We start from the raw sequence: 9511 nt of genomic DNA on the forward strand, positions 1-9511 counted from the left end.
AGTTTGTCTGTTATTATAATGAATTTGTTAACAGCTTATTTCTCTTTCAGCTGCTTCACTGCGGGCTCATGGGAAATGGTGTTCATTACAGGATGCAAGAACAGAAACAATGATTTCACATCTTTTCTTTAATATTACCACATTATCTAGACATATAAATAACATCGCTAACTGTTGCTGACGTTTTAAGTTATTTGTGTCATTAACAAGATTAAAACACATACTGATATAATTCAGTGTGACTTAATAATAATAACTTTATTTTATAACACGTTTCATACAATAAATGCAGCTCAAAGTGCTTTAAAACAGAAGAAATTACATCCAACGAGTGCCTCATATTAAACATTGACGTAATATAAGATGGAAAATAAAAAATAGTAATAGTAAAAATAGTACATGGAAAAACTAGCTAAAACATAGAATAAATACAATATATAAAATCAAGTAAAATGTAACATTTCAGGCTTAAAAAAAGTAATTAAAGGTGTTTTCATTGCTTTCAAATGTCAAAATGGGTCAAATTTGACCCGAGGGTTTAAATTATAGGAGGTGCAACAGTCTCACTGCTGCTGTCATTATTAAGGAGCTTCGTAAATGAGCCACAAACAGAGAAAGTCTGGATTAAAACCACCTGACACAAGAACAGCAGCTAATATTCAACTTGTTTATGATTGAACCAAAAATAATCATCATATTATCAAAAGTTACTAATTTAAAATCAACTAATTTAATCCTTTAATCTTCATTACAAACAAAGCAGCGTCTGTCAGTTCAGGTGTAGACGCTCCACCCCAATACTTGACCTCTGACCTTTAACCTGCAACCTCACCTGCAGGTAGAGAGAGAGGAAGAGGAAGGAGGAGGAGGGCGGTAACACATCTGGTGATTTGTGTGTTTAACATCTGCTTTAGAAACACACACACACACACTCTCTCTCTCTGGGCGGAGCGGCAGGAAACCTGATTTGTAGTTTTACTGCGAGCTCGACAGATTCTTCAGTTTATAGACACAGAACATACATGAGACGAGTTAAACCTGTGATTTAGCTTCCTCTGTGTGTGTGTGTAATCACCTCTCCACTCTCGCTGCCTGTTGCTGCCTCCTGCTGGTGATCCTGAGCAGCACATGCAGCCGATTTCTTCCACTTGACAAAAGTAATATCCTTAACGGAGGCCTGGCTAAACTTCTCTGTATCGTTCCAATTTTAGTAAATGTGCTACCGAGTAACACAATAGTAGCACATGTACTAACATTTAAACGATACAGAGAAGTTTATCCACTCATCCAGATGTGAGGTCGGGCCAGCTGTGGCAAAGGAGGCAGAGCAGTCGTCCACTAATCAGAAGATCAGCGGTTTAATACCCAGCTCCATTGGCAAGATACTTAACCCCAAAATGATCCAGAGAAGTGTGTGAATGTGACATGAAGTGTAAAAGTACTTGGAGTGGTTAACTGCATGTTATTGCATGAAGTAAAAGCAGTAAATTAAAGGTAAACACTATTGGACATCAAGTCGTTGCTACAACAATAAGAAAGGACACTGCAGGGAACTGAACCCAGTAAACCATGAGGACCATTACCAGTTCGTGTTTGGAAGGATGAGGTTTTATTCCACATGTAACTCCTTTATTGCATGACTCTTCATGTGTCTTCTTACTCTATCTCCTAGTTCACTATTTACTGTTGGTTAATTACGAGCCGCTACTGCCACCTAGTGGTCAGAACATGTAAAACCATCCAATATTAACACCAGTGACTTTTGATTTTTGAGGCTACGTGGAAGGGAAAGTAAAACCTGCATTAGCAACAGATTATTTGAGGCTATTGTTATTATGGCATACTTTTACTTCATGTTGGTCACCACATGTTCATGTCTACAGCTTCATATTTATCGTATATATGATCAAAATGTTGAGAATACATGTTACTGTTATAAGTGCTTTTGTTTTACATACAATTCATTCACTTGTGATCAAGGTAATATGTGCTAAATAATTACATCCAGTCAGTTGTCAGCTCTGTCAATCATCCACCAATCACCTGAGAGCAGCCAACACCCCCCACCTCCTCCATCAGAACTGTGATTGGATGCATTTGTGCCAAAATTGAACTGATGAATTGAGTTGGTGAAGAAGCCAGGTACTAAAAAGACAAAGAGTAACCTACACACCGTCTTCACTTGCTCAATAAAAATACTTTAATATTTACAAAGACCTACTTCAGATAAGACCTTAAACCCTTCCGCTTTTTATAAATGTACATATAAAGACAGTTTCTCAGACAGAGATTAAGATTAGTCCTAAAGACAAGATTATGTTAAAATAAACATTGAGTAACAAGTTTACTCTTAGACTAGACTTAAATTATTTCTGATTTCTGTATGATGTCTTTGTTAATTGTATTTTGTACACAGTGTAAAGATCAAGCAAGTAATAATGGAAGAAAATCTTACTTTGAAAATAACACTGATTTTATTTGTGTCAACTCAGTGACTCTGAACAGAACATTTCAGGCAGAGCAACAGAGTTTGGTATCAGGTGCTCAGTGTTACTGAGGTCCAGTACTGAACATGTTTCACAAGATGTTCACAAAACCGCTGTCAGTGCAAATCCACATGATTATATAAAAGTCAGTTAACAGAGAATGTAAAGTGCAACATATTCAACATTCAGGAATAAGGTCACAATAGTTCAATTAAAGTGCAGGAAGGCTACAATAAAACATTATTAATGATCAGTGCAAGTGAACAAGAGCATTGGTTTGGTGTCACAGTGAAGTGGAGCCTTATTAACCTCAGGCTTTCACAGAAATAAATGCACCAAATAAAGAGTGCAAAGCAGAACTGTAACATATTCAACATTCATTAAGACACACATTAGGACAGAGAGCAGTGCTGAACATAGTCACACATGTAAATCACCCAACAATCACAGTGAGTGCGTAGTGCTAATTTGGGCCACACAAGATGATCACCAGTTAATCATATATATTGAACAACGCTATAGAGAATAATCATATGGTATTCAGTATTACCACAACTTTCTAAGAGCTAATTAAAATAGAAACACATCTGAACTTTGAAAGATATCAGAGCATTTGGAGACAGTTAACACTCAGCAGCCTCACACACACATTGTCCATCTTGAGTGAAATTTACAGGCCCAGTTTCATCATCTTGTATATAATTCATCCATATAATAACATTATTTACACACACATTGTATAGAACTGAGTTTCAGGCCCAGATTTTTCTTCCTGCTTGGCTTCACCAAGCTGCAACTTCAGAGCAGCCCTGAGGCTGTTGCTCTCCTTTTTCTAAGTGACAATGGTCAGATGTATATGAACTATTTACATGAACTGTACATAGAAGGGCCAATAGTCAGATGTATATGAACTATTGACATGAACTGTACATAGAAGGGCTAATAGTCAGATGTATACGAACTATTTACATGAACTGTACATAGAAGGGCCAATAGTCAGATGTATATGAACTATTTACATGAACTGTACATAGAAGGGCCAATAGTCAGATGTATATGAACTATTTACATGAACTGTACATAGAAGTACTAATAGTCAGATGTATATGAACTATTTACATGAACTGTACATAGAAGGGCCAATAGTCAGATGTATATGAACTATTTACATGAACTGTACATAGAAGGGCCAATAGTCAGATGTATACGAACTATTTACATGAACTGTACATAGAAGGGCCAATAGTCAGATGTATACAAACTATTTACAAAAGAAATACAAAAAAACCCACACAAATAAAACAACTATTTACAATAAACAAACAATTTACAAACTTTCACTCCAATCCAGCCAGCCAGTCCTCGGGCCGCTGTCCCCCTGCAGCTACAGGACAGTAGTTCACCCGCTGCCCGTTGGCTTTCGTCAACAGTCTATGGCCAGTCTCCTTGATCTTCCTCTTGCCACACGACCCACAGTGAACAATCGAGGGAGCTCTGAATTTAAGAGTCTTCCCCCTCTTCGCTGCCTCCGCCTGCCTGGCCATCATCCTCTTGCGGTTGTACATCGTTGATGTTGTCGGAGCATCTGTGGGGGCGGTGGTGGTAGGAGGAAGTGTGGCAGCAAGGGGAGTGGAGGTGACGGCGGCGGCTGTGGCGGCAGTGATGGAGGTGCTTGGGGCAGGAAAAGCCCAAGATGGGCCTGCGATGGGCTCCTCCTCCTCTCCTTCCAGTGGTGGCATGTCCTGGTAAACGGAGGTGCTTGGGTCTCTCTCAGCGTCAACACTGATCTGAAGCACACAGAAATCAGAGGTAAATAAATAAAGTTAATCAGTTCAGGCTTAAACAATAACAACCTGAACAAAGCCAGAATGTAGTGTCACTAATTATTATCTACTAACCGTGGATCTGCTGACTGCTCCCTCCTGGTCACCAGACGATGACTTGGGAATCAGCTGGGAGGACAGCACATGGTGTGGCAACTGCAAGGGAACTAATGAGTCGAAGACTAACTCATCAATCCCCTCATCAGCTATGTCCTCCTCATCCTGCTCCTCCTCCTCCTCCTCCTCAATCTCAAGCTCCTCACCCCCATCAAGCTCAAACAGGTCATCAGGGAAATCCTGCAGCATCTGATTACTCTGGTTATAGAGGTAAGACATCCCAATCAGCTCCCCTACAAGAACAAATAATGGGAATATTGTTAATTACATATATACATTTAATGTCATTTAATTATCTTCTGTCCATTTCTGTCATCTGTTGCGATGGAAGAGTTTAGCATTTGTATATCTGTCTGGAGTCACTGTGGTGATTTCATTTGCACACTGTAACTTACACTGGATTTATATTAGAACTGCTAAATATTTGTCCTTCTCCATTGTTTTACTGTACCTGTATAAGGCAGAGGGTCTGTGTAACTCTCAAACGGCTGATACCCATAGAAATACTCAGTCAGCTGGTTTAAAGTATGCACTGCCGGGCCATTGTAGGATATTGTCCCTGACTTGGCTCTGCCCGCTGCCGCCTGTGCCCGGTCTTCATTCCACCGCGTCAGCCCCTCTAACAGGTACACCTGGAAATGGTAGCCACTGGCTGCGCTACCTGCAACATGAGAGGAACGTCAGGATTTTTAACACAAGAAGAAAAACAGTGAAAAACAGTGTGTAGTTTAGGTGTGTTGAGACTCACCAGGGATGAACCTGTTGAGGTGCATGTGGAACGACGCCACAGACGATGCACCACGGGCACAGCGGTAGACTGGGAGAACCACCCCACCTTTGGTCACCTCTCCAGTCCTGGTGTAAAAGGGGACACCTGGAGGATCCTGGATGTGGTGACATGGAGAGTCAGTTTTGGTCTGAGAATATAATTCTGTGCAAATGTTTTTATAGCAGAGACAGAAATATTTGGACTTTTATACTTGATTATCTCTATTAAAATCTTCATTTCAAACTGTCAGGAGGGATGCAGCCATACCTGGATGCAGGCGATATGTTTCCTCTGGGTGCTCCAGATCTCCTCCATCTGGTCCCTTTGCAGGAGTGGGACTCCGTTGGTATCGGTAGCATCCATTAACATTTGCAAAGTCTCTTCAAGGAGATGCTCGGTCTCCTGCGCCCCACGTGTGCGTCGACGACAGTGTCGAGACATCTCCTTTACGGTCAATGCGTTACCCCTCCTGGACTGGTCAGCCTGCTTGGCCTCCCTTAAGAGGGACAAGTCCTCCGAGTCCCACTCAAAGATGCAGACCAAGACACGCTGCATAAAGTGCTGGTAGAGACGGTGGCTCTGTGAGGTCACTCCTGCCGCCAGCCTACACATGAAGCGCCTCACATCAAGCCTAACCAACAGCTGCGGCCACTCAGGGAACAGAGCTGCTGCTGTGCAGGTTCCTCCGTCCCTGCTGCAACAGCCTCTGTCCACATAGAGGACTTGAGGAGGATCACGCCCTGCCTGCTGGTACCGCTCCTGTAGGCCCCTTGCCATGTCCATAAGTCCAAATTCCTCAGCAGACGTCAGGACGGACATCAGGACCTGACCCAGCTCGTTGCCTACACTGGTCATACAATGAGCGGTACCAGCGTCTGCCCCAGCAAGCTTCCTGGTCACCTGCAGAGAACAAAAGAGTTCATCTGTCACAGGTGTGAAACCTCTGGAACCATCAGCATCAGAACATCATATGCATTAACGTCTTGTTCACCAATTCAAATCTTCTTACCTTCTTGGTGGAGTCCATCTTCAAGATGGAGCCGAAGGTCGAGGTCACCTTTGCCCTCAGCTCCTCTCTCCTGCTGAAGGACTCCCTGGCGTAGGTTGCCAGCAGCCAGCTGCTGCTGGGTACAGGCTCCAACTTTGGCACATAGGGAGGAGGCAGGACCGTTAATCTGTTGCAGGTGTCCAGGTAGTGAATGCTGCGCCTCACCCACTCTGCTGTGTGCTGCTCAATTAAGAAGGAGCGCAGGCGGCTGACGCTGTTGCCCAGTGTGCGCTCCTTCATTAAACCGAGCACCTTTCTGTCACAGGAGAGCCTGCAGCACAAAACAGTTACACAGTTAAACCACACACACACTCATCTCATGTGGCTGAACTGACATGTGATACTTCTCCTTTGAACATCACTGTGTCATACTGGGCTGTACAGAGGCCGGTGTAGTTCATTGTATTTACCTGTACATCATCACGGCAGGGAAGAGCTGCTGATGGACGAAATCCAGCTGCGTCCTTACACACTCTGACCAGCTGGCCACCTTCTTCCTACAGAACCTGAGGGAGAAAAGACAGTAAACTATTAAGAACCATCAACACACTGTTCATGCACTGTTGTATATTAAATATACATCATCTGTGAGTGGTTTCTTTCTTTCGTTAAATGTTTTCATCAGTACCTGCACTCCAGGTACTCTGTCGCCATGTAGTACCATCCATCAAAGTCCAGGACTCTACGCACGGTCTTGTACAAGCCGCAGCCAGTCAGCTTGAGCTCACAGGTAGGACACTTGAGGCGGTATTGCCACATGCGGTATGGAACCCAGAGGAAGAAGGGCCGGTGGAAGAAGGGGTCAGGGTTGGAAGGACACTGCCTGTACACCATCTGGGGCCCAGGTGGGTGGTACCATAGCTGGAGCTGAGGGGACAACACTGCCCTCCCTGCCTGGTCCTGAACAAACAGGGCCTTGCTGACCCACTCATGCTGCTCTCGGGGCAGGCTGCGTTTCCATGCCTCAGGCAGGAGGACCTGAAACATCAACACTGAGTTTATTAAGCTGAAGCTTTTAACAACACTCTGCTGCCAAATGTACAACGTTCACAACCCCACAAACCTGAGTTGGAGGAGCCGGCCTGTCAGGAACATGCATGGGAGGGGAAGCTAGAAGGAGAACATCATTAAAACATTATAAAAATAAAGTAGCACAGTAAATAATGAAACAGTAAACTGTTGTACAAGTCTGATATTATAAGTCCACCTACTATCCCACCTGTTACTCCCCACTGTACTGACCATATTAAAATGAAAGTCAAAGGTGATGCTGCCTTTATGTCCAACTGTACCAAACACAAACTCACCTGAAGCAGGCAGGAAATCAAATGCTGGCTCATCCATTCCTACAAAATGTCAACAAGAGCATGTAAGAAGCTGACAGTCAACATAACTAACACTTACAAGTTAAGTTCAATCTTTTAGTACCATTTTATATCCAATGCTGGAAGGACAGCTGAAACCTCTGATGACATCAATATGTTTAATAAAACTTTTACAGTAACATATTTATAATTACTTTTCAACTTTTTTCCGCCACTGGTGATATCATTTACTTTAAGTTCAATTAAGTATTTTGTGTCCATGAGGTTTAGTTTAAATTTAAAGGGTTAAAATGTGAAAATAAACGTATGAATAACTTGCACACATTCTTTTTTTGTGGACCCAGCATCAAATTTCTGCTTTAAATCCATTTAGAGAGAATATATTAGATGATTATGGCAAAAATGTATAAGTGGTGTAACCATAAAAACTTTGTACCAAATAATTCAACTTGCTTAAAAGCAGTAAATTGTCAATAAAACACCATATCAACTAGTTTGGCATGATCTTACATTATAACTTTATATTAAATAAAGGTAATGGAATACAATTGTTCTAAATATAACATTTACTCTGGTTACCATGGAGATCAGGAAACATTTACATGTTTTAAATGAAGTCATTATTAGTATAAGTCCACTTAAATACACTGTAGGTGATAAAATATGTAATATGTATCATTCTTTTGTGGTTACACCATTTGACCTTTTCAGGAGCATTCAGTCTTACTTTTGGCAAAACAAAAAAAAAGGTGCAAATGCCATTTCAAATTATATAAAACTAATAACCCTAGCCCTTACTTGTCACTGGCCCATATACATTTGACATATATTACTATATTATCTTTATACCTGTGTTATTAACATTTCGGAGCAATTTCTAGCAGACGGAATTTCTTCTTTTTAACAGCAACATTATTGCCGTCACAACCAAAATGGGTCGATTTAGTTCAATCACCTGACCACATGGTGCATATAAATGTTAACACAAAGTCAATTTTAGTTTAATCTTAAATTCTTAAAACTTCAACTAAAACGGAATTATTCTGAACACGGACATTAAAATATAACATTAAATGTCCACAACCTCCACTTTTGGGATGATTTATGATTAAAAATGTACAATTACAACACAGTTTGTTTCACTTTATGGACACAATTTCTACGAGAAAACAGACAGACTGAATACATTATAACACTGAGCGTATCTTACCTAGCACAACAAAGAAACAAACCACGCAAAAATGATGCAAAATTAAGATGAAGAAAAACCGCTCAAAGACGTCCGAAGGAAAAATATTCTGCGTAAGTTTTTAAAATGTATTTATATATACACCGCCGCAGTGGAGGGGCGGGGCTTCTGAAACATCCAATGAAAACAGCACAGTTTGAATCCGCAAGTGGGATGGACCAATTGGCAATGGCCGGACTTTCTATGTGCGGACGCCGAGAGTATCTCAGGTCCCCGGTTCGATCCCCGGCCGGGACAAATATGAAGAGGCGCTTCAGAGTGGAGTTATTTCAGGTTCAGTTTTAAATACTTTGGAAAGTTATCACGCTGTAACCCTGTTTACAAGTGCCCAGCAGCGTGTCACTGTGGTCCTAAACTTAATTGAGGGTATCGCAGTCACAAACATCAGGTCCCTTGTAATCCCTCGACCTGCCGACAGGGGGAGACAGAGACAGTGAAATAGGCTTCAAGCAGCCTATTTCAGCAGCAGGTTTCAAAGTGCCCCTCACAGAGTTGATCGGTTTCAAAGTGCCCCTCACAGAGTTGATCGGTTTCAAAGTTCCCCTCACAGCTGAACAAACAAAGAAAACAAAAGACGCCAATCAGCCAATCATGATCTGAGAGCTGATTGGTCAGAGGCCTTTGAACTTACCTGTTATTTTGTTTTCATTTCATATTTAAAGGGACCAGTTATGAACTGTTCACTTGTGATCAT

At 41.7% G+C, this 9511-nt stretch overlaps 1 non-coding gene across 1 annotated transcript; it reads right to left on the reverse strand.

Annotated features, from left to right (window-relative positions):
* Positions 1 to 1128: 1128 nt before the first annotated feature.
* Positions 1129 to 1233, reverse strand: LOC134006360 (U6 spliceosomal RNA). Its single transcript, XR_009927933.1, has one exon. It is a non-coding gene; the product is annotated as a U6 spliceosomal RNA (small nuclear RNA).
* Positions 1234 to 9511: the final 8278 nt, after the last annotated feature.

Source organism: Scomber scombrus, chromosome 23, assembly GCF_963691925.1.
Source record: "Scomber scombrus chromosome 23, fScoSco1.1, whole genome shotgun sequence".
NCBI classification, from domain to species: Eukaryota; Metazoa; Chordata; class Actinopteri; order Scombriformes; family Scombridae; genus Scomber; species Scomber scombrus.